The sequence below is a fragment of the Symphalangus syndactylus genome, chromosome 13, assembly GCF_028878055.3.
Source record: "Symphalangus syndactylus isolate Jambi chromosome 13, NHGRI_mSymSyn1-v2.1_pri, whole genome shotgun sequence".
NCBI lineage: Eukaryota > Metazoa > Chordata > Mammalia > Primates > Hylobatidae > Symphalangus > Symphalangus syndactylus.
In genome coordinates this window covers 87,274,165-87,300,348 of record NC_072435.2, presented here as the reverse complement: position 1 = coordinate 87,300,348, position 26,184 = coordinate 87,274,165, and the positions used below count along the sequence as shown (strand labels likewise).

Below are 26,184 nucleotides of genomic sequence, written 5' to 3'. Positions count from 1 at the left end.
TTACTCTTGTTTGGTTTGCATTCTGTTAGGAGAGAGAGATAATAACCGAGATAAATCACTAAAATACTGAGTATGTTAGAAAGTTATAGGTGCTAGGGGGAAAAGTCAAGCTGGGAAGAGAATAGATGTCAGCAGGGAATCATCGAAATTGAAATCCTCCCATCATTCATTAAGGCAGGTGTATTTATCACTATTCGTGGATGAAAAATCTGAGTTTTAGAGAGGTCAAGTGTTGGTCAAGGCGGACGCTGCTAGTTAGAGATAAGGCTGCGATTTGACTTTGAATGTGAGTGACTCTTTAGGGTCTAAAGCAGCAGCCCCCAACCTTTTTGGCACCAGGGACCCGTTTCATGGGAGATAGTTTTTCCCTGGACCGGGGTGGGAGATGGTTTTGGGATGATTCAAGCACATTACATTACATTTATTGTGCACTTTATTTCTATTATTATTACATTGTAATATATAACAAAATATTAATAATTATACAACTTACCATAATGTAGAATCAGTGGGAGCCCTGGCACCTTGCTTTCCTGCAACTAGACAGTCCCATCTGGAGGTAATGGGAAACAATGATAGATCCTCAGGCGTTAGATTCTCATAAGGAGTGCGTCTCATAAGGAGCGCGTCTCATAAGGAGCACGCAACCTAGACCCCTCGCATGCGCAGCTCACAATAGGGTTCACACTCCTATTAGAATCTAATGCTGCTACTGAACTGAAAGGAGGAGGAGCTCAGGCGGTAATGTGGCAATTTAAAGCAGCTGTAAATACAAACAGAGCTTCCTGTGCTCACCTGCTGCTCATCTCCTGCTGCGTGGCCTGGTTCCTAACAGGCCACAGACTGGGACTGGAGGCTGGAGACTCCTAGTCTAAAGTGTTGTTTCCACTGTGCCATTTTACATATGATCATCAGAAACCAGGGTTGTCTTTCTTCCTTTTGATGAAATTCTCCTTTCTTAACTCACAGATAACCGTATCCCTCCCCACCCAAAGCATTAATTTCTTACATCTGTGTTTCTGCTGGTCATAATATTCCCAGGTTATATTCTTTTTCTATCTTCATTACTATTGTTAAAAATGCCCAAATCTCTCTACCATTTAAAAAAAGAAATGAAAAAAGTCCCCACCTTCATTCCACATGCCCCTCTGGCTATAGCCACTCTCTTTCCTTCCTGTCATAGCTAAACTTCTTTAAAAGATGCTCCAGGTGGGGCGTGGTGGCTCACACCTGTAATTCCAGCACTTTGGCAGGCTGAGGCGGGCAGATCACCTGAGGTCCGGAGTTCGAGACCAGCTGGACCAACATGGAGAAACCCCATCTCTACTAAAAATACAAAAAATTACCCGGGCGTGGTGGTGCATGCCTGTAATCCTAGCTACTCGGGAGGCTGAGGCAGAAGAAGGCAGAGGTTGTGGTGAGCCAAGATCACGCCATTGCACTCCAGCCTGGGCCACAAGAGTGAAACTCGGTCTCCAAAAAAAAAAAAAAAAAAAAAAAAAAATGCTCCATACCAGCCATTTCTACCCCTGACTCAATTTACTTGTAATATAGGATCACTGTACTCTTATTCCATAAAAATGGTTCTGTCAGGAGCCATCAATGGCCCTGAAACTCTGCTTTTACAGGCTTTGTTCTGTGGGTCTGCCCTTTCTCACTTGGCCTCCTCCCATGCTCTTCCTTTCCCTGCGTCTGATTGACTTCTCTGGTGGCTTACACCTTTTAGCTCTCTGGGATTTCCTTCTTCCTCCAGGGAGCCTTCATGGATTTCTCTGCTCTTTCAGCAGTTTATTGACCCGTGTCCTCCAGGATCCTGTCCTCAGCTTTCTTTCTTTTCAACCATGGCTTGAACAAATTTGTCATTTAGAGCCATCCCAGAGATACATGACATTCTTTGTAATTTGCTGAGACGCAATGTGATTTATATGTGAGAAGAGTAGGATGTGCAGCATGAGGACCAGCTTTGATGGGTGATCCACATTGCTCAACTCAATTAAATAAGTGTTACAGAGTGGACCCCCCCACCCCTGCCAACACCCTTGACAATGATAAGAGCTCCTTAGCTGGTCTCTTTAGTCCCAATTTTAGCTCTACCCTTTATTTTGTCATGTTCATCCTTCCAAAAGGCAACCCTAATCATGATCTAGCTTCTAGCCCCTTCATTGTTCACAACATAACAGGTTTTGTTATGTTTTCATGCCAAGCACAGCCTGCCATCTGCCTGGAATGCCTTCTCCTTCCCAACCCATCACTCTTAATTCACAGTGTTGATCTTGGGAAGTCCAACTCATTCTGGAAGGCTCAACCTTAAGTATCACTTTTCTTCCCCTTCCCAGATTTCTAGGCAAAGTTTCATCTCATATATGCCCCCACTGCCTCCCACATTCAATTAGGTTGTGCATTCCTTAGGGCCTTGAGAGGGAGACTCAAGAACAAAATTTTAATTCTCAAGTAAGCTGCTCTACTCAGCATATTATCTTTTTTTTTTTCTTTTTAAAGCTTTCCCACTCAATTCAAAATTTTAAAATATTGGACAATAATTTGCTGTGTGGCTCTGTATATTTTACTTAATCTCTCTGATCTGTCATTTTATCAACTCAAATTCCATCAAATAATGTTCTTCCTTTAACTCAAAAAAATATTAAACAGTTCGAGTTCTCTAAAGGAAAAGATGTCATAAACCAAAGATGAAACAACTTGTCATTCATTGAAGAAGACTGTCCATAATTTTTTTGTTATGAACCATTTAATTCAGAACCCAATAATGTGTAAATATGTCCAAAGAATAATGTTTCCCCTTATGCATCTTTAAAACTTGAAGCCATTTATAATGTTAAATAAAATTTGCCATATAATTTTTCGTGTGAGTGTATGACATCACAATTTGGCCTCTTCTTGAATTTCTCCTTAAAGTTTTGAAAGACTTCAGATTTTCTTTTGCTATTCTTCTTAGCTCTTTTTTTTTTCTCCTAAAGTTAAAGGAAAGTTTCATGTCAGAAGAGTGAGGATATAAAAGTTTACAATTAGATGTCCTTGACCTTGATCCAAAGCTTCCTTAGATAATCAGTGGCACTTACTGCCACAACTTGGAGAAGAGAAATGAAGCAATAGAGAAGGAGAAGTTAGAAGAAAAGGGATATTAGATTATGAATGACAGTTACCTTTATTCACTTTATGAATTGTTGTAGAATTAAAAGTTGCAGAATTAAAATCACTTTTTAAAAATATCATTTTGGTGAGATGGGTAAATATGTGGCAATGAATTATTGTTAAGAGAAAATATTGCGAGGAAAGAGTTTCAGTCAGGCTTTCATTCACACTTTAGTGTCCTTGACACTTCCATGGAATATTTCCACGTGTGGAAAACTGATGCTTAGATATTAGAGGTGGAATGAGTATGGAGAGAGAGAGAGAACTAGAATTTATTGATTTTATCACCTGTGCTATATGTTTATGTTATTTCATTTACTCTCTTTAACAGCTCTATGAAGTATATTTATCTACTTTTATTTTAAGCAGACTAGAGCTTGCTATAGTTAGTGGTAAATAGAGTCAAAATTAAAACCTGGGGTTTTCAGTCAGGTGCAGTGGCTCATGCCTGTAATCTCAGGAATTTGGGAGGCCAAGGTGGGTGGATTACTTGATCCCAGAAGTTTGAGACCAGCCTGGGCAACATAGTTAGATCTTGACTCTACAAAAAAATTAGAAAATTAGCTGTGTGCGGTGGTGCATCCATGTAGTCCCAGCTACTCAGGAGGCTGAGGTGGGAGGATTGCTTGACCCCAGGATGTCAAAGCTGCAGTGAACTGATTGTGCCACTGCACTCCAGCCTGAGGGACAGAGTGAGACCCTGTCTCTAAAGCAAACAAACAAGAAAACCCAAAAACCTAGGATTTTCTGACTCAGACATTATACCACACTGATGTCCTATTATGTAGAAAATACATGTCCTAACCTCAAGCAGTTTATAAATCCAGAAAAGGAATGCAAATCTCTATAAAGGGCAGAGGTGGCAGACCCCACATGTATCCTAAGTACTGTAAAAATAGTCTCATCTAAGTGATTATGAAGGTTTGGCCTCACTGCAAGTAGGGCACCTGTTTTGAATTGTTTTTCCCTGGACAGTAATGCGGAAACAGAGAGACACTTTTTGGCTAACATATTTTATTTTTTACCCCCAGCAGATAATATAACATGTTACACAGATTTTGATGTTATTCAGAATCAAGCCCTCATTTGCCATGCAAATTTGGCAAAATATTTAATCTTGATCAGACACAATTTCCACTTGTAAAATAGGGATGATGATGATGATGTTTACCTTATGGAGTTACTCTAAGATGCCTCTTTAAGGTGCTTGCATCATGTTCAGCTCTCTAAAATGCTAGTTATGATGATTTGCTGCAGCCATTGCTGTTGACATGTGTTTTGATACTTATTGATGCATTTTGGAGACCTTTGGTGGGAAGTCTGGCTGTAACACTAGATAGAACGGCTGCACTTACTGACCAGTGGTGCTGGTCAGTCTGATATGTGCCCCAAAGAGCTAAGTAATTGGGTGTGGGGAGGAGAGAGGCCAGGGTTGGAGAGATATTGGAAAGAAGAAACCAAGTGTTTTACTAAAAGTGCTTTGAAAAATCGAGTCAAGGGAATGGCAGGAATCTACAGGGAAAAGTAGAAAAAGGGTGAGATGGGAGACAAATATTGGCTTCTTTCCAATTAAAGAGTTCTGGGACAATAGTTACACGTTTGCCTGTTAATGGGGAATTTTCTTCTGAAAGACTAACCTCAAAAACACCAATCGCAAAATGATGGCACATGTTTGCTCTTCCTTATTTCATTCTTTAATGGAATACATTTAAAAAAGAAGTTGTTTCACGTAAACCCGATTAACTCTGAAGACAGTCATAATCCATCCAAACCAATCCAAATGAAGGTAAAAGGAATAATCATCACTTATTATGCAAAATGGTGCTTAGTTAATTTATTGCACTGCACTAAATGATAAGCTGTTAGGCTCCACATTGCTTTTTCCACATTAGATTAAATAGCTTATTGCTGCTGGAGCTTATTTCATATTGCATACAATTTGGATATATTACATTGGCGTAGATATTAGTCCATTATAAGAGACAGGCATAAGTACTTCATTTATAGGATCTCTCCATTTGGAAAATGGTAAGGAAGAAGAAGAAATGCAAACAAGAGTAATGAACAGAGGGGATTTATGTGCATTGCCTGATGGGTCTGCTGCGGGTGACAGCTGGTTGCCACGCACGGGGGCCAGGCACGTTGGAGAAAAGTAACATTTCCATTGGGAAGAAAATCCAAAGAGAGTTTATGTTCTTTTTCAGGGAAGTGTTGACATTTTAATTACTTTCTGTTTTCTTTGGAGCTACATTTGAGAATTGGAAACAAGTTAGAAAAATAAGAATTGGCTTTATTAGAAATAAGATGAATTGGCATGCAGGCAGGAACTGGAGAGAGTCCAGGGTTAGCTCTTAACAAACTGAAGTCTCCAGCAGTACCCAGAGAGCCAAAAAAACTCAGCCATTGAAAAACTAACCAGAAGAACTACTCAAGGCTTATCATCTCTGAGAGCAGACTGTGCCTCTAAGCAATCTAATCTTTTCCGGCCTTGGGGCCTCTGTACTTCACTCTTTAATTGTTTTGCTTTACACTTTGGTCTTTTGCGAACAAGGGTAAGGCTAAGTAGTACAGGAATGCAAAGCAAAAAAGAAAATCATCAGGGAGAACTGGAATGAGTTGGGGAAACTGGGAGGTTTAGAATTATTTAGTTTTGAAGATAATCTGATATTTTTGGTATTTCATAAAAGAAAACTGCCTGTGGAAGTGAGGGTGGAGCCAGGGTAAATGGCTTTGGAAGATAAGATATATTTGCACCTTCTCTACCTGCCCCTGGAGTTGCCTGGGACGGAATAAACACTTAGCCAAACCATCGTGTCTACCAGCACCAGCATATTCCAGGGCTCACAAATCCAAAAATAGTAACTCATTTGAAGATTGAATTTAAAAAAAACAAAACAAAACCAAAAAAGCCAAAATCTCCCACCAGCATCTTTGTGGTGCCCGAAAGAGTGACTCCTATGGACATTGGTTCTCTTTGTCCCTTGCTCACCCTCCCAGCATTGCTATGCTGTAGGAATAGTGCAAAAACTCCCTAACTTCAGACCAGTCAATTCAGCAATAAGTGGGTCAAACTGAGTCCCCACAAATTATCTAACAGCCACTGTGTGCCATGTGATTTAAATATACTATTTAAAATTTCAGAAAAATCTATAAGGAGATATTATCTCTGCTGTAGATATCGTTATTTCTGTTTAATAAATGAGAAAACAGGCTTTGGTAGGTTAAGTAAATTGCGAAGTTATATATAAACATTTATTGGAAAAGATTTCAAATATATATAAGAGAAGATGAAATAGTGAACTTCCACACTTATTTCACTAATTCAGGGTCAATTTTGTCAATCACCATCTACTCCCCCCATTATTTTTTATTTATTTTTACTTTTTATTTAAACATTTTAAAAACTGGCACATAATAATGTGTGGGGTACATAGTGGTGCTGTGATACGTGTAATGTATAGTGATCCTATCAGGAGTAATTAGCATGTTCATCATCTCAAACATTTATCATTTCATTTCACTGGAAACCTTCAATGCCTTTGTTCTAGGTATTTAAAACTATATAATACGTTATTGTTGGCAATTGGCATCCTACAGTGCCACAGAACACTAGAACTTATTCTGTCTACTTAGCTGTACTGTCTTTTAACAAATTTCTCCCTATCCTCCTTCTTCCCCTTTCTTTTCCCAGCCTCTATCATCCTCTATTCTACTTTTTACTTCTATGAGATCAACTTTTTTTTAGCTTTCACATTTGAGTGAGAACATGTGATGTTTAACTTCCTGTTCCTGGCTAATTTCATTTAAAATAATGTCTTTCAGTTTCATCCATGTTGCCATGAATAAAAAGAGTTCATTCTTTTTAAAGGCTGAATAGTATTCCATTATGTATATATACCACATTTCCTTTCTTTTCTTTTACTTTTTGAGACAGGGTCTTTCCCTATTACTGCTGGAGTGCAGTGGTATGATCATGGCTTTCTGAAGCCTCCAACTTCTGGATTCAAGCAATCCTCCTTCCTCAGCCTCTTGAGTAGCTGGGACTACAGTATGCTGGACCATCATGACTGGCTAATTTTTTTTTCCTTCTGTGCAGATGGGGTCTTTCCATGCTGCCTAGGCTAGTTTTGAAATCCTCGCCTCATGTAATCCTTCCACCTCAGTCTCCCAAAGTGTTAGGATTATAGGCTTGAGCCACTGAGCCCAGCCTACCACATTCTCTTCATCCATTCATCTGTTGTTAGACGCTTAAATTGATTCCATATCTTGGCTATTGAGAATGGTGCTGCTGGGGGTGCAGATGTCTCTTTGATACACTGATTTTCTTTCCTTTGGATAATTGCCCAGTAGGGGGATAGCTGGATCAAATGATAGTTCTATTTGTAGATTTTTCAGGAAATTTCATGCATTTCTCTATAGTGGCTGTACTAGTTTACATTCCCACCAACAGTGTATAAGAGTTTCCTCAGTTTTGCAGCTTCACCAGCATTTGTTATTTCTTGTCTTTTTGATAATAGCCATCTTAATTGGGGTGAGATGATACATCATAGTGGTTTTGATTTGCATTTCCCTAGTGGTTAGCAATGTTGGGCATTTTTTCATGTATTTTTTGGCCATTTATGTGTCTTCTTTTGAGAAATGTCTGTTCAGATCATTTGTCCATTTTAAAATCAGATTTTTTATTTTGCTGTTGAGATGTTTGAGATCCTTGTATATTCTAGATATTAATACCCTTTGGATGAGTAGTTTTCAAATATTTTCTACTATTCTGTGGGTTATCTTTTCACTCTATTGATTATTTACTTTGCTATTCAGAAGCTTTTTAGTTACAATCCCATTTAGTTTTTGCTTTTGTTGTGTGTGCTTTTGAGGTCTTATTTATAAAATCTTTTCCAGGCTGGGCACAGTGGTTCATGTCTGTAATTCCAGCACTTGAGCCCAGGAGTTTGAGGCCAGCTTGGGCAACATGGTGAAACCTCATCTCTACCAAAAAAAAAAAAATTATTTTCCCAGAACAATATCTTGAAGTGCTTCTCCTATGTCTTCTTCTAGTAGTTTTATAATTTCAGGTCTTACATTTAGCTCTTTGATCCATTTTGAGTTGTTTTTTGTATAGGATGATATGTGGGGGTCTAACTTCATTATCTTGTATATGGGTACCTGGTTTTCCCATCACCATTTGTGGAAGTGACTGTCCTTTCCCCAATGTATGTCCTTGACACCTTTGTCAGGAATCAATTGACTGTAGATATATGGATTAATTTTGGAGTTCTCTATTCTGCTCCACTGGTCTATGTATGTGATTATCATGTTGTTTTAGTTACTACAGCTTTGTAATATATTGTATATTTTAAAGCCTGGTAGTGTGATGTCTCCTGCTTTTTTTTTTTTTTTCTTTTTTTTCCTCATGATTGTTTTGGTTGAGGTCTTGTGTGGTTCCATACAATATTTGGGATTGGTTTTTCTATTTTCACGAAGAATGTTATTGGTATTTTGATAGGAATTGTGTTAAATATGTAGATTGCTTTGAGTAGTTTGGTCATTTCAACAATATTAATTCTTCTGATCTATGAGCGTGGGATGTTTTTCAATTTGTTTGTATTCTCTTCAATTTCTTTCATTAGCGTGTTGCAGTTTTCCTTGTACAGAGTTTTCACCTCCTTGGTTAAATTTATTCATAAGTATTTTATTTTATTTTGTAACTATTGTAGATGGGATTGCCTTCTTGATTTCTAATTCATTGTTTGTGTATAGAAATGCTACTGATTTTCACATATTGATTTTGTATCCTGTAACTTTACTGAATTTGTGTATCAGTTCTAAGAGTTTTTTGGTAGAGTCTAGGTTTTTCTATATATAAGATCACGTCCTGTGAAAACAGGGACAATTTGAATTCCTTCTTTCTAATTTGGATTCCCTTTATTTCTTTCTCTTCCCTAATTATTCTGGCTAGGATTTACAGTACCATATCACAAAAGAGTAGTGAAAATGGGCCTCCTTGTCCTGTTCCAGTTCTTACTTTCAGCTATTCCCCATTCAATATGATGTTAGCTGTGAGTTTGTCACATGTGGTCTTTATTGTTTGGAGGTACCTTCCTTCTATACTTAATTATTGAGAATTTTTATATGAAGGGGTGTTGAGTTTTTTCAAATGTTTTTTCTGCATCTATTGCAATGATCATATGGTTTTTGTCCTTCATTCTGTTGATAGGATGTATCACTTTTATTAATTTGCATATGTTGAACCATTCTTGCATTTCTGGGATTAATCCCATTTGATCATGGTATATTATCTTTTTTATCTGTTATTGGATTCTGTTTACCAGTATTTTGTTGAAGATTTTTATGTCTCTGTTCATCAGGGATATTGGCTTGTAATTTTCATTTTGTGTATGTGTTCCTGTCTGGTTTTGGTATTAGGGTTGTGCTGGTCTCATGAAATGAGTAAGAAAGAACTCCCTTTGCATCAATTTTTTTTGAGAAGTTTGAGAGAATTGGTATTACTTCTTCTGTAAAACTTTGGCAGAATTCAGTGGTGGAGTCATCCAGTCCTAGAGTTTTTGTTGTTGTTGTTGATGGGAGACTTTTGTTTACCTTTTTGAAAAGCCAACTTTTTTTGTGGTTGATTTTTAAAATCGTGTTTTCTTAGTCTCAATTTTATTAGTTTCCGTTCTGATCTTTATAATTTCCTTCTACTAATTTTAGGTTTGACTTGTCCTTGCTTTTCTAGTTTCTTGAGATGCATCATTAGGTTGTTTATTTGAAATGTTTCTAATTTTTTGAGGTAGGTATTTATTGTTATAAACTTAATACTGCTTTTGCTGTGTTGCATAAGTTTTTGGGATGTTGTATTTCGATTTTCTTTTGTTTCAAGGAATTTTCTAATTTTATTTTTAATTTCTTCCTTCATCCATTAGTTAAGAGTAGGTTGTTTAATTTCCATGCATTCGTATAGTTTCAAGTGTTCCTCTTGTTACTGATTTCTAGTTGCATTCTATTATGGTCAGATAAGATACTTGGTATAATTTAATTTTTAAAAAATTTTTTGAGACTTGTTTTGAGTCTTAATATATAGGGACTACAGGAGAATACCATGTGCTGATGAAAAGAATGCGTATTCTGTAGCTGTTGGATGATAACATTTTGTAAGTGTCTGTCAGGTCCATCTGGTTTATGGTGCAATTTAAATCTGATTTTTTTTGTTGATTTTCTGTCTAGATGATCTGCCCAATGCTAAATGGATTGTTGAAGTCCCCAACTATTGTACTGGGATTTCTTTGTTCAGGTCTAATAATATTTTCTTTATATGTCTGGGTGCTCCACTGTGGGGTGCATATATATTTACAATTGTTTTATTGTCTTGCTGAATTAATTCTTTTATTATTATGTAATGTTCTTGCTTGTCTCTTTTTACAGCTTTTGACTTGAAGTCTATTTTGTCTGATGTAAATATAGCTACTCCTGCTCCCTTTTGGTTTCCATTTACTTGCAATATCTTTTTCTATTCATTCACTTTCAAACTGTGTAACCCTTTACAAGTGAGATGAGTTTCTTGCATGCAGCATGTAGTTGGGTCTTTTTCCCATTATTTTGAGACAAAGCTCCAAGCATTAATTTCTTTTTATCCATATGTCTTTCAGTTTGGGTCTCTAAGAGACAGGGATTCTTTAAAATAAAATACCGTTATTACACCTAAAAATATTACAATAATTTCTAATATCAAATATTCAGTCAGTATACACATATCTCCAATTATCTTACCATCTATTTTTTTAACAATCAAATCCAGATCTAAACAAGATTCATAATTTATTATTATTTGCTATATTTCTAGGGTTTCTTTTAACCTGTAGGCTCTATCTTCATCTCTACTTTTTTTTTCTTGGTCCCTTTTTTTTCCTTTTTCTTGGTCTCACTGGAGAAATGAGATTGTTTTAACTGAAGATTTTCTAATAATTTGAATTTTCTTGATTCCATCCCTAATGTGTTCTCAAACATATTCATCATCTTGTACAAGGTACTTCTTTTAAATTCACAGTTACGGCTAGAGATTAGATTCTGCTTCCATGGTTTTGGCAAGATTACTTCACAAATAGTGGTATATATTTCCATAAGTGGAAATGTGTATGTGTGAAATGTTAACAACTATTGAGGATTTTTGCCTGGATTAATCAATTCTTTAGCTATTGCAAAGTGGTGATATCTTAATTTTATGATTTTAAGAAATTGACTTTATTTTTTAGAGCAGTTTTAGGTTTGCAGCAAAGTTGAGTGGAAAGTATGCAAAATTCCCATACACCCCCAGCTCCCACCCATGCATAGCTTCCTTCATTATTGATATTCCTCACTAGAGTGGTAAGCTGTTTACAATTGATGGATGTACACTGACACATTATTATCACCCAAAGTCCATCCTTTCTTTGGGTTCACTCTTGGTGTTATACATTCTATAGGTTTTGACAAATATAAAATAACATGTATCCACTAACAATTCATTCTTCATTTATTGACTAGGGTATTTCTGTGAGGAGAAACTTCTCCCTCTCCCCATTCCCTACTTGTATCTAAAGTAACAAAACCCAGGATAAATGTTTTGTTCTTTATCTCATCTACCAGTTTGCAGAATAATGAGTTGGTTCTCTCCTCTAAAGTAAACATGAATTGTTTTTTCTGTTAAGATCACTAAGACCTCACATATTTAAACATATTTGAAGTGTTCCAATGCTCTTTTATATGTGTATATATATAGCTATATATGTATGTGTACATACATACATATATCCATATATGTATACACACATCATATCCTAATAACTTAATGGTAAACTCATAGGTTACCAACATTTATAAACCTACTTTGTTGTCTAGTTTTAAATAAAGTAATCCATAAGACAATTAAAAATTTAATTTTAGAACAGTATTTTCTATTTAGTAGTTCTCATAAAGACTCCTCTGAGTCTCTGAGCATGGTAGAAAACCTTGCTTTGTTGCTAAAAAAGAGAAGCAGCTCTCTCTCTCTCTCTACATATATATTATCTATGTATATAATATATATATGGTTCTTTATATATATACACACACACACACAAGAACAAGAAGGAAGGAGAGAAAGAAAAGAGGAAGGAAAGAAAAAAAGAGTAAGCAAATGAGTAATAAAAGATAAGTCAATTAATGGGCTACTGCACAATTTGGGAAAATTATTGTATATGGTCTTATGTGACATTATTGGAAAGTAGTTAAGCTTGAGTGCTTGAGATTCAGACTACTTGGGTAAAATCTCCAGGTCTGATACTTCCTAGTGGTGTCAGTGTGGGCAAGTTACTTCTCTTTGGCTGATCCTCCTCAATAGTACAACAAGGATACAAAGCAGAGTTTTGTAAGGATAAAATGAATGAATACATATAAAATGCTTAGGTTGCTCATAGGAAATGGTCAATAAATGTTAGTTTATTTTGTTTTCATTGTTGTGATGATGATGATGATGTGGTATAGATATGTGGATGGCAAAGCAGTATCTTTCTGGCCAAAAAAGAAGAGCAAAAATGATATTTGTTAGGTAACTACTATGAGCAGGTACTACACTAGCACTTGCTTCATATTATATAATGTATTTTTAATTTTAATTGAATTATCAACATTTTAAATTTATCAACATCATTTATTATTTATTTTAGCATAGTAGCTTGAATAGGGAAGGGATACAATATACCTTTTGTTAAATTGAGTGGTATTATTAAGTGTATTTGACTTATATTAGGTATTGTTATATCTGCAAAGAACTTATAAGATGAAGTATTATTCTAACATACAGAACTGGCAAAGAATGGAAATTTAAAATTCTATAAGAAAAGCTTAAACGAAAAATCCCAGCAAAGGTGATCATGTACGAATGTGGATAGTTAGGCACTCATGAAGCACATAATTCTAGTATTGCCCATGGTAAATTCATATCAATATTCACCAAAGTATTTTTTCCTCTACACAGGAAAAGAAAGAAATAAAAGCAAAACGATTTCGGAATCACTCCCTATAACCACGGAAATGATTTTAATTACCAATTCATCTGTTGGCAGACTCTTCTGGCAGATGTACCTGCAACTTGGAAAGATAACAAATGAACCAATTCCTTACTCCAGAGTTGACACTGATAGTGCTTACTGAATTTGCTCTCAAAAAAGAATCCTGGGCAACAATACATCTGGCACTCTGCTCGAGGAATTTGTCATGTCATTGACGTGTTCAGCCTCCATTGTCCACACCACCCTGACAGCAGGTCCTTTATATTTCAAAGAAATTGCAGCCTGAATTAATATAATTAGAATGTAACTGTTATTCACTGCAGAAACTCCTTATTTCCAGGAGTAAAGATCTGATAGCATGTCTGTGCTTAAAATCTTTCCCATGATGGCTGGAGGGGAGCACGCAGATAATAAAATGACAGAATATATGCTATTTCACTGGCTTTTAAAAGTATTAACTAATGGAAATATAGGGGGAGAAGAAAACTGTTCTACCCTTGGCATGTATAAATGGAAACATCTTTTAAGTTTACTAGCCTTTATAGTACTTCTATAAAATATGTTCTGAAGAGTATCTAAACTCAGAGAAATAAATTAAATCAGAAAGATTAGCTATCTCCAAAAAATATGCAATGAAGCATGAAGTAGAGTGGCTAATTCATAGACAGAATTACAGATTTAAGAGATGGTTGAATAACTTTAGTCATTTTTCCCTGCTTCCCTTTGAACAGTTGATGTCACTAACTAAGCAACTGTCACCAAGTTAATAACTTGGGTGCTGGATTTTTGAATTTTATTCTTTGTTAGCATTCTGTTTCTACAAATACTTGATTCTTGATATAGTGGAAACTGACATTGGCATTTTTCTTTTGCAAATAAGATTGATTCACATTCTTATAAATAAGTTAACATTCTCACTGGGAATGACTCATTTGAGGGGGAACAATGGCCCTGGCATATCAATGTGTAGGCTGGTGCTTATGGCCTCTTCTCTGAAGAATATAATGTTTACCCTTGTACATGTTATGGACTGTTTGTGTCCTTCTGAAATTTATATGTTGAAGCCCTAATTCCCAGTGTAATGGTATTTGGATATGCAAGCCTTTAGGTAATTAGATTTAGGAGCCTTGAGGGTGGAGCTCTCATGACGGAATTAGTGTCCTTATAAGAAGAGGAAAAAAACATCAGAGTGCTTGCTCTCTCCTTTTCTCTCTTTCTGTCTCTCCTGTGCCCTGCCTCCAGACCTCCGACTATGTGAAGATACAGTGGGAAGATGACTGTCCGCAAGACAGGAAGAGAGCCCTCACTGAGGAACCAAATTGGCCAGTATCTTGATCTTGGATTTCTCAGCCTCGAGAACCATGAGAAATGAATGTCTGTTGTTCAAGCCACCCAGTCTATGGTATTTTGTTATGGCAGCCCCAGCTGACCAAGATAGTGCATATGAATTTAATGAGCATTGAGAAGAGCTAACATTTTTCATTTTTTCCCTTAGAAGCATCTATCGATCTTCATCTGAAATTATGTATCAGAAACTGCAATAATGGAAATAAAGAGAATGGGCTAGGTAGTGTAAGAATAGGGCTAAGGTTATGTAAATGAGGGAGAGTTTCAAGAGATGAGTTTCAGTAGCCTTTTAAATAAAATGCACCCTATAAACCAAATGCATTAGTTAAGGAGCTGTGGACATCAGTTTCTCCTTATAAAGACTGCATATGCCTTTTAGTTACCATCTTGGACAAGTCACGAATGATTCCTTTCCTCCAGGGTGTCCTGTGGAATATCTTCCTTGTCTCCCTCAACATAGAGGAACTATCCACCATTTTCCATTAAATAGCCTAGAATTAGGTGTGTTTCAGAATCACGTGTATATATGTACATGGTGGTTGGATGTGGGTGGATTGGGAAGGACTTGTTAAGATGCCCATGCCTGAATTCCTCCCAGATCCACTAAATCAGGATTGTCAGCTGTGGTGCCCAAATTACCTAAGTTAAAAGCCACTCTAAGTGCTTCTGATTCATGCCAGACTTGACATCCATAGACCAATGTTCTCATTCATTGATACACGTATTCAAGTTTACTACCTAGGCAGATCTTTCTATAGGTTATATATGTGAGTTTAAAAACGGGTACATTTAATTTTTATAAATGGAAATCCATTTAAGACACTTTCGGCCAATGGTTTTGAGGAGAGCCCATTAGAATACCGGCTGGGCTACCCCATTCCCTCATTGCACACCTTTCTTCTGCCTTTGCCATAGGTTGCTTAGTTTCTCAGTCTGCCTGTCTGGTCTGAGTTAGAAAGAAAAACGGGCATCTCACAGTTCCTAGCAATTTATTTTGCAAAAGAATGCAGTAGAAATTTCTATTTTAATGTAAAAAAATCCTTTGAGTAAGTAGTTTTCCCTCTCTCCAATATATTTTCTTATTATTCTGTATATTTAATAATGGGATTATGTGTTATAAACACGTGCTTAGACATCCAATATATGCACAGATGGAAAATATCAAGCTTGCAGGAAAGGTCCATCCCCCAAACACAATTTTAAGGGGTTTTGCCTTTGTTTTCTCTAAGGAATACAAAAGTCAGATTTGAAAAAAGGAGTTTTAGGGAATTCTGTCGCTAGTCTCCTAATTTCCACCAAATGCTAATTCTGATGTTGTCTTTTTGATTTTTAGTGGTCTTTAGAGAATTGTTGGGGTTGGGGATGGGTAGGAAGTGGATTGAGGATGCGGAAGAGTTCCTATCTGATGTCTGACCAACGAATTGTTAGATAAACTAGTCACGTAGAAAACAGCTTAATTTATCTGAGAGAGATAATAGCGACTCCCAGGATCCAGCCTGCCCCGTAACAACCCAGAGGACTTCTTTCCTGAGGTTTACAGAATACATTGATTGGTGAATCAACTAGATGTAGTAAATATGTAAAAATTATACTGCAAAAATTTTTTAAAAATTGTAAAATAAGTACATATTTTTGGAAGAGTTTATGGGGAAAAAGTAATGCAGAGGAAAAAAAAGAAGGGAGAAAATATGGGCCAAGGTGCTGCTTTCAGAATCAGACACATGTGGATTAGATTCCAGTGTTAGTTGTTGTATGCCCTTGGGTAGTTATGTCATACTTCTAAGCCAATGTTGTCATCTGTTAAATGGGAACAGTATCTCTCTCACATGGCTATGGTAAGGGTTTGCTAAAGTATTTATTTTACAGTCTGTAAAAGGATTTAGAAAAATGCCTGATATACAGTAGCTGTTAACACAATACATCTGAGATAATAGTATTGATATTGCTGGCAGCAGAGAGTGGTAGTTACTAAGTATATTTTTTCTGGACGTGCAGTCCTGACTTTGAACCCCTTTTGGTTTGAGGCAGAACTACTGCTATTGGCATTTCTAGCACTAAGTCTACATGATATTTTAAAGAATTTGTTGAGAGCTCTTAAATTATTACTATTATTATCAAGAAATAGATTTGTTATGTCTGTTTTCATGATTTATTAACTGAAATTCTGTAATCCTTGCCTTAAGCTTACAAGCATTCTTCTTAGTTTGATTTTTAAAATACCCTCAGAAACCAATAATGTTCACAAGAAGTAAGAAATCTTTGCAATAATATTTCGTTGTATCATCATATTTTTTCTTTCCTGAAAAACCAATGAAGAATGGCAGTTTTATATGTAAAACAGTAGTTAGCCTTTATATGGATGACATTTTCCTAAAAGCCTAGAAAAATTTCACATTTGCAGAAAAATACTCTGTTCCCATATTAAATCTGATTAAAATTCAAATCTATATTAACATCTCATTACGTTTTGAAAAAAGTGAATGCCAGCCACACTTAATGGAAAATGCTCACTGTCTGTCTCACTGCTTTTGTGGGCTTCTTAGCAAGGCTGTCCTGGGATCCGGGAGGGCTGGACCACAGCTATATCCTTATTAAAACAGTCACCCGGCGTGAATGTTGGCCTTTAGTTTTTCCTTCCTTTCCCCTCTCCCATCCCTACATTGTTTCAGCTGCCAGCTCCCTAATATTTTTCTCTGAAGCAAGGGAAAGGGAAGGGCAAAAATGACTTAGAAAGAATAACATTTCTTTCTATGGACTTAAATAGAACATTCAACACAAAACATCCTGTGTTTTCTTTTAGTTGATGACACACCGACTGTAGGAATGAATGAACTAAAAACCAGGGCTTGATTTTCAAATGGGGGTTATTTTAATTGCATACTACCTGATCAAGGGAAAGTTGTTCAACTATTTTAAATTTTAACCTGTTTGTTTCTCCTCTATACTCCGGATCTCCTTATCTTGCTGTGCGTTTCTTTTCTCCATTTTACATATCACCTTCTAACATGTGTTTATTATGTTTTTTGTTTATTTTCCCACTCTCCTGGCCATGATGGAAGTCCATGAGAGCAAGCATCTTCGTCCATTTTGCTCACTGTTGGATTCCCTGTTTTAAAAATATCACCTGGCCCAGCGTAGGTGCTCAATAAATATTTGCAACATGAATTAATGAAATAGTTTCTTCCTCAGTGTCTTTTTCTATACAATTATGGGGAAAATAACTGGTACAAATATGGTACAAAAACATCTTATAAATATGTGCTTATACCTAGTAGATACATTTGAAAGTACAGCTCTGCTGGGAGTGTACATATCTTAGTTGGTGAAGAAGAGATAATAAAAGAGTTAGATTAAAAAAAAGCACCTTGTCACTCTCTATTCTCTTATTTACTCTGCTTTATTTTTCTTTGAACCCTGAATCCTAATACCCAACATAATATATTTATTTGCTTATTGTCTACTTCCCCATACTAGAATGTAAGCTATTTAAGGACAGGATCTTGTGTGTTTTGTTCACTACTGTAGCCTCATTGCTTGGATTCATGCCTGATATAGAGTAAGCACCCAATACGTATTTATTGAATGAATAAATGTGTGTTTGAATGAGTGTGTTTGTTTTAGACTGTATTCATGCCTGGCTCTTGCTCTATATACAGACTCTTTGGAATGATTGTTCACTAAGACCTTAGTACTGTTGAGGTGGATGATGGGTGGGGAGATAAAGGGAAGAAGATGACCAAGATTATACTAATATTTTTAAATTTTTTTATTAATTGTGAAAAAGTTGTCTCACTCATTATATATGTGGTATAGTGTGAGCCTAGGGACGGTGGTTTGGGTCCTGAAACATCCACCTATTTTCAGAATAAACTAAATAATTTCTTAATTTCTTGATGTCACATTTTCATTATTTGTAAAATTAAAACAATGTTACCTTACCCAGGGCTATAATGGGAGAATAGAGAGGGACTGACACATAGAAGTTGGTCAGTAAATGTTAGCTATAATCGTCATCATCATCATCAACATCATCATCCAAGGGTTGGTGAACTATAGCTAGTGGGCCAAATCTCTCCTGTGGTCTGCTTTTATAAATAAAGTTTTATTGAACACAGTGTATTACTTTTCTTATTGTCTCTGGCTGTTTTTACATTACAACAACAGAATTGAGTCATGCCTTGCAAATCCTAAAATATTTGCCCTCTCATCCTTGACAGAAAAATTTCGGAAACCTTCATCTAGAAAGTGGTCTAGCAAAGTGTGGCCCATGGATGAGTTTGATCTGCAAACTGCTTGTTATTGGTTCATGACCAGGTGAGTACAGAAACTATGAATAATTATTTGAAACTTATATAACAATTTAAGAATGCTACTGACATCTAAGTGCATTATTTTAACATCTAAGTGCATGATTTTGATTTATACAAAAGTGTTGATTTGTGACTGATTGGAAATTTAAGAAAAAGAAAACCTGGCCTTTTCCACTGGAATAGAGTCGGGTGTTTTGTAATGGGATTTTGTTGTATTGGTGACTTAGTAAGACATATTCACATGGCTTCAGATGGAAACATCTGGGGTCCCATCAGGTGGGAGTGACAAACATGTCCTGAGATTGCAAGTGACCTGGGAAGGTTGATGAGCATGCACATTAATAACGTCACACAAATGGATTTTATATGCAGATGGATGGGCCAGCCACAGTTCACTTATCAGCGAATACAGTTGTAATGTGTTGCTTCATATCTAAGAGAAGGCAGCACCTTAGGATATTATGTGTGTCTCACTTACATACATAAATGAATTCCCTTTTGAGGTAGATGTATTTTAAGTCAATAAGTCATCTTCTCTCAATAGTAAGCCAACAACTTTCCTGGAAATCTAGCAAAACAACAGTTCTATGACCAGCCTTATGTTTTGTTGCATGTGTGCATAAAAAATGCAGATTGACTCTTTCCTTTTCTGTTTTAGAATTGGTTCCAAACAGTAAAGCCTGCCAGAAAAAACAGACAAACTCTCAAGAACAACAATGCCCATTATGTGTGGAGTAGAAGCTGCCAGACTTTGATTACTGGCCAGACATTAACCCCTTTGGTGTCTTAGAGGGGAAAATGCCAAGTCTGAATCCAGACATTTCCAGGATTTTACAGTCATTCATGGTGTGAGACCAGGCGATTTATAATGACTTGTGCAAAAAAAAAGACTACTGGGAGAAGGAAGTGCAAGTCAAAGGCCACGTCTACTTGCTTCCTGAATTCTGCCATGACTAATTCCAGCAAGCGGACATAGACCTGATCACCTCTGCTTTTCCCTTTGCTAGCCTGCCTGGTCATGGATGAGAAGCACGCTGCTCTTGCTACCTTCGTGTGGTGGTTTGGGTCCTGAAACATCCACCTATTTTCAGAACAAACTAAAATAATTTCTTAATTTCTTGAGGTCACATTTGCATTATTTGTAAAATTAAAACAATGTTACCTAACCCATGGCTATAGTGGGAGAGTAGAGAGGGATTGACACATAGAAGTTGGTCAGTAAATGTTAGCTATCATCGTCATCGTTATCATCATTATCAACATCATCATCCAAGGGTTGGATGATGTTTTTGTGTTTTTGTCCAGGTGTCAGAAGGAGGCTGGCAAATTTGGCACTCACAGAGGGAAACCTATGTGCTTTGTGAGGTCATTGCTTACAGTACAACTGCTACCAAGAACATTCCCTGCAAACTCTTTTGTGATCAGTTTCTTCCCTTCTCTCATATACCCTCTGCAGGTCTACCAATTGCATTTTGAGAGCTCAGATAAGCAGAGAGCAATGCAATTGTCACGGAAGGATGATTATGTATATGCACTGTCATGTGTATGTATGTGTATGTATATACAGTATGTGTATATATGCATATGTATATACCGTATGTGTATTTCATTTGTTCTTTTATCTTATCCTTCAATATGTATTTATTGACAATTTATTATGAGAGGCTGAGAATACCAAGTTAATTATAATTAATTATAATAATAGCTACCATTTATCAAGAACATATTGCATATCAACATTATGCTAAATATTTCATATACATATACCTTAATGCATTTAGTCACTTAAAAAACTTTATGAAATAGCCCCATTTTATACATTAGTAAACCGAGTTCCGGAAAACTCAAGGGCATGCAGCTAGTTAATGTCAGAGCTAGGATTCACATTCAGATCTCTTTGATGCAAAACCCATTCCGTTAATCACTTTGTTAAATTGCCTTCCCAAAGATGAATAACATGATACAAAGGCATTTACCTGCTTTCTTGGAATTCACAATCTGGTTGGCAAGAAAGGCATATGATGCAGAACATAAAAGGCTATATACAGCTATGTACAAAATACCACGATTAACTCATTCTCTTGCGGGGTGGGAGAAGGTGGGAGAGGCTAGAGGAAGGCCTCATAGGGCAAGTGGTGCTTGAGCTATGCCTCTGGGGTGTGGGATATTCACGCAGCAGAGAGAGAAAAGGTGGAGGCTGGAGAGGAGAGAGAGAGAGAGAAAGAGAGAGAGAGGGGGAAGGAGGGAGAGAGAGATTTCAGCTGGGTGTGACTTTGTTTTGTAGGACGAGACGTAGACTTGTTCAGGTGCAAAGAGACATCTGGAACTAGTTAGTGGGAAGTTCTTCAAGGCTGTTTCTCCACTGACCAAGCCCATATATTTTTCCTCTTTGTTCTCCTTTAGCTATTTCCATCCCTAACTCAAAGGAGACACAGGGAGAAAGTGAGCTCAGCCTGGGTAAATTGGAGGTTGTGATGACTTCTAGGAAGCCTCAGGAAAGAGAAACAGACAACACTGGCCTGCTGCTCTCTGCAATGGTGGGACCCTTGTGGGATAACTGTTTTAGGAATGAAGGTGTCTACCCTCTCTAGAAATGAAAATGCAAGTTTGGCTGTGGTTAAGTATTGGATGGAGGCAAAAAGAAACTGACATATTTGCTTCTTTTCAATTGTTTGATTCACCCTGAAGGGCATGGCTGCCTAATTTTTTTCTCCAGAGATAGGTGGACAGATAAAGACAGAAAGTAACATCCACAGACTGCCCTCTGTGAAGGTGACAGTGATGAAGGGAATGGTTGATCTGAACACCGGTAAATAAAGTGACCGCATATTTCCCTAGCCAGGAGAGCAATCTGGCTCAAAAGAAACGAGAACAATGACATTACTGCCAGGCTGCTCCTAAGCCTTTGGCTATTCTGTTCAGTACACATAAAAAGCAGTGAACATAACTGTGACCTGGCTTGTTGGCAACCACAGTATCACAATTCTTTGGGGCTCCACTTTGAGAAATTGAGACCTACCTACTTTAACCCTGGGGGGAGGTTAAGCTTTCAAACTGGAATGATAACTGAACTATTCCTTTGCAGTAATTCTGGGCTTTGTGCGTATTTTGAAAAGGAATACCAGGCTTGCCTATATTCATTACAAAGTCCTCCCAGCTTTCAAATCTTCCAATACAACGCCTCTTCTCTAGTGCTTTAAGCACATCCTGTGACTGGATATGATTATGGGAGATTTACATGCATCCTTGTCTATTGTATCAAAAGATCAGGGAATAAAATGCCCATCATTAAAAGCCCAAAGTGATTGGATTGGCATGAGGAATGGGGATGGGGCTGGCATGGAAGAGAGGGTTCTGACTCTGAGATTTCATGAAATGCAAAACAATAGGACAGCTGCTCTTCCATAAACAGATTATTATTATTATTTCTACCTAGACAGCTTGATAGCAGCCATTATCTTCTTTCTGGGTGTCTTATCAAGTTCCGGCTGTGTGCAGCATGGGTGATAAGGAATGAGAAATGTCACCCATGGGATTGCCAAGGATTATTTCTATGCACTGCTGTTCAGCAACAGCCAATCTCTCAGAACTGAGAAGTAGTCCTATTGTTCACGCTGGGCAGTTGCTATTCTGACTATCCCAAGAGAGTAGAAAAGGGATGTAGTTGCCATTGTGCAAAAGATTGATATTTCATTACTCTCAGCTAAAGTTCAAGCAGTCTTGATTTTGAAAAGCAGAATCATCATGAAATATCTTTGAAGAGAGAGAAGACAAGGGAAGAAAAGAAGAATGAAATGAGTTCAGAGCTTTTTAGAACTGTGAGGGAGTGCGAAAAAAGAAAGGTGTAATACTTTCAAACAGTGGAAGTTAAAATGCCAGGCATCTAAGCCTCAGTGAAATTGAGCAGCATCACATCACCATGACTTGTGGTCCAGCTGTTTATTGCAAAGACTCCATCCTGCATTACTCATCAGAAAATAGTTAACTTTGTATCTGGCATTATTTGAATTTTAAAAAACGTTAACTTACTAGATTTCTGTTTGTCTGTGTTTCATACAAGCTTCTTGAATGAAAATAATCTGTTGATATTTAACATTTTTCCTTCCTTCTCAATAAGAAAATAAATGTTTTATTATACATGCAGATGTGCCAGCTAAATATTTCAGGAAAAAAAATCTGTTTGTCGTTTTGTTCCAGTATCTCAGCTTTCCAAACCTGTATCTTCCCAGAGAAAAGACTGCATTAGAAAAAAATTAAAACTAAAGTGTATGACTAACCCGTAGTGTATTCATAGAGAATTCCCCCCAAAGTGTTCTGAGTGCTTTAGTCTTCTTTATACATGGTTTTAGGGTCATGCTGATATTATAATATAAGCTGCTTGGAAGTGAGCCAAGTCAAATTTTTCCAACATTTTAAATCACTATTCTGAAACTGGAATTTCAAATGAATAAAATGCTTTGCTCTTAAACCAACGACTTCAGAAATGAGATCCTACTCAGGAATTATTACAGTGGGAAGTGAGACGAGGTTGGGAAGGTAAAGGGCAAAAGGAGGGCATGGAGGGAGAAAGGAGGATGCAGGAAAAGAGGAAGGAGCTTTGACTCCCCTGTGATGCATGAGCTCCAGGAGGGCAAGAGCCTTCCCTTTATGTTTGTACAACACCTCCTACAGAGTAAGCACTCAGGGGATATTTGTTAAATGAATTAGTGAGAGGGGCATAGAAAAAAAGCTTTTGGTATTAAGATATGCAAAGGAATATTCCCCTAACAAAATACATTATTTTAGTTTTTCAGCCCTTAAGCATTTACTAGGAAACGTAGAGATTCTCCAACTTTAATACACATATTAATTACCTGAGAGCCTTGTAAAAAAATCCAGATTCTGATTTAGTAGGCCTGGGATAGGCTGAGAGATTCTGCATTTCTATGAAGCTCCCAAGGGATGCAGATGCTACTGGCTCATGGAATACGCTCTGAATAACAATGTGTTAGAGTAGTGCATGGGGTACTGGGCTGGGGGTCATGAGCTCTGAGTTCTAATCTCTGACATGACCCACCTGTGCTTTTAAGCCAGAGGATTAGCTTTCCTAGTCTGTCTCCCCATGTAGCTAATGACTGGTTGGATCTACAAAATTTCTAGAGTTCTTACAGCCTTAATATTTTGAAAGTTAAAAAGAAAAGAAAGGACTTAGAGAATGCCCAGTTTAACTCTGTGTCTTGAAATCCTGGGGAGGCAAAATCACTTCCTTCCAAAGTTGCACAGGGGATTTGTCCTGTGTGAATTGTGCTACAGCTGATTCCCTGGTTTCTAGTACAGTAATTTTTCCACTCCCATTTCTTTTGTCATTATTATTTCTTGTGGAATACTTAGAATTTGTCTGATGCTATGCTAGGTGCTGGGAATACGAAGACGCATTAGAAATACATTATTATAATTTATTATCAAATTCCTTGCTTGAGTAACATGCTGAAGATGACAACTAATCCCTGCAAATGTGTAACATGTGTGCTGATATTAGGGTTCCCCCTTCCATGGTATAATAATGGCTACAATAGAATGTTTGCAACAATGACCGAATTCTCCAATTCTCCCCATATCCATCCATTCCCTTTTCTATGTGATTTTGCAGCTTATCATATCAAAAAGTGGAATTTCTTTCCCCAGCCCTTGACTCTGGAATGGTCTGTGATTTGCTTTTACCAAGAGAATGCAGTGGAAGGAACGACATGCCAGCTCTACACCCCGGTCTGAAGAGGCCATACCCACTTTTGTTACTTCTCTCAGGATCCTGCTGCTGCCATAAGAACAAGCCTGGGGTAGCCTCCTGGAGGATGAACGTTCACAAGTGACCTACCATCCCAGAGGAGGCCAACTTAGAGCAGCCTACACCTAGCCATCTACAAATATGTGTGGAAGTCCAACCAAGAGCAACAGAGCTGCTTACTCAACCCACAGCTGACCACCGATGCACAAGTGAGCTCAGATGAGGCCAGAACTGCTCAGCTGAGCCATAAGCTTGTGAGCAATAATAAACTTTTGAAGCCACTTAGTTTTGGGAGGCTTTGTTTTGCAGCATGGCTAAGTGGTATGATGGCCTTCTGGATGCAAAGCTTTATCTGAAATAAATGGTTCTAGTTTGAGTTCTCCCTGGAAGATAGTAGGTGAGATGTCTTGGGACTGGCACAGGCTTTGCTGCTTCTTCCATATTTCTGAGATGCTTTTCACTTAAAAAGGAGGGGAGCTAGCTCATGCTATTTTTACTTTACTGATAAAAGAAAGATATGGCCAGTGAAGTTAAGTTTAGAGATTAAAGCTCAAGGTAACACACATGTATATCCCTTTTTTTAAAAGAAGCATAAAAGAGCCATGATCTGAGATCACAAAAGAAAATGAATGCTTTAGTCTTGGCTTTGCCATGTATGTTATCTTGAGCTTCAGAGTTATTCTTGGTAAACAAATGTAACTATGGCTGCCTGCCTTCCTTCAAAGATGGTATAAGAGTGAACACATATAATAAATATAAAAATGTCCTGTAAACTCTTAAGTGGTACACAAATATAACTTCTTTCGAACATTGTACTATATTTTGTTTTCACATAATAGTATCTAGTACTTATTGAGAACTCATAACTCCCTTTATAAGTATAATAATAGCTATGACATATACATTTTATAGTTCTCAGGTTGCTTTTATATAAATTATCTCTCTTTGATTCTTCAATGGTGCCCTGAAAAACATATTTTTATTTTCTCATTTTGCAGATGCAGAACCTCTGCTGTCTTCTATGTGATGGGATTTATAAAGCTGAGATAATGGGCAGGTTTTGCTGAGATAGGAGCCCCATCATGTTGGGGTTTTCTTTAATAGTCAAACTTGGTGAATAAATCAGATCTCTGTCATTTATAATCTTGTTTAAACTCAATCTAGCATTGTAATTTTTAAATGTATCCCAATTCTTCTCATAACAGTTATTGTCTATGAGGTGTCATTATTTTCTCCCCCAAGATATATGTATTTTTAATTTTTACTTTTATTTTAGATACAGGCGATACATGTAAAGGTTTGTTACGTGGGAATTTTGTGTGATGCTGAGTACCCAACAGGTAGTTTTCCACCCTTTTTTCCTTTTTTCCTACTCCCTCAGAAGTCCATGGTGTCTATTCTCATATTTGTGTTCATGTGTGCTCATTGTTTGGCTCCCACTTATAAGTGAGAACATGCAATATTCGGCTTTCTGTCTCTTCGTTAATTTGCTTAGGATTATGGCCTCCAGTTGCATCCATGTTGCAGCAAAGGGCATGATTTCAATTTTTTGGCTGCAGAGTATTCCTTGGTGTATATGTACCACCTTTTATTT

At 37.1% G+C, this 26,184-nt stretch overlaps 1 long non-coding RNA gene and 1 other non-coding gene across 2 annotated transcripts in view; one reads left to right on the top strand and one right to left on the bottom strand.

The window, feature by feature from the left end:
• LOC129460299 (uncharacterized) overlaps window positions 1-1,615 on the bottom strand; it is a 91,467-nt gene extending 89,852 nt beyond the window's left edge. The window contains exon 1 of the long non-coding RNA XR_010114894.1: window positions 494-1,615. This is a non-coding gene — a long non-coding RNA (uncharacterized lncRNA). The remainder of the gene's footprint in view (window positions 1-493) is intronic.
• An 11,286-nt stretch (window positions 1,616-12,901) lies between these two features.
• Window positions 12,902-25,599, top strand: LOC129460297 (uncharacterized). Its single transcript, XR_008650193.2, has 4 exons — window positions 12,902-13,423; window positions 14,412-17,650; window positions 18,734-18,830; window positions 19,485-25,599. It is a non-coding gene; the product is annotated as an uncharacterized protein (transcript).
• Window positions 25,600-26,184: the final 585 nt, after the last annotated feature.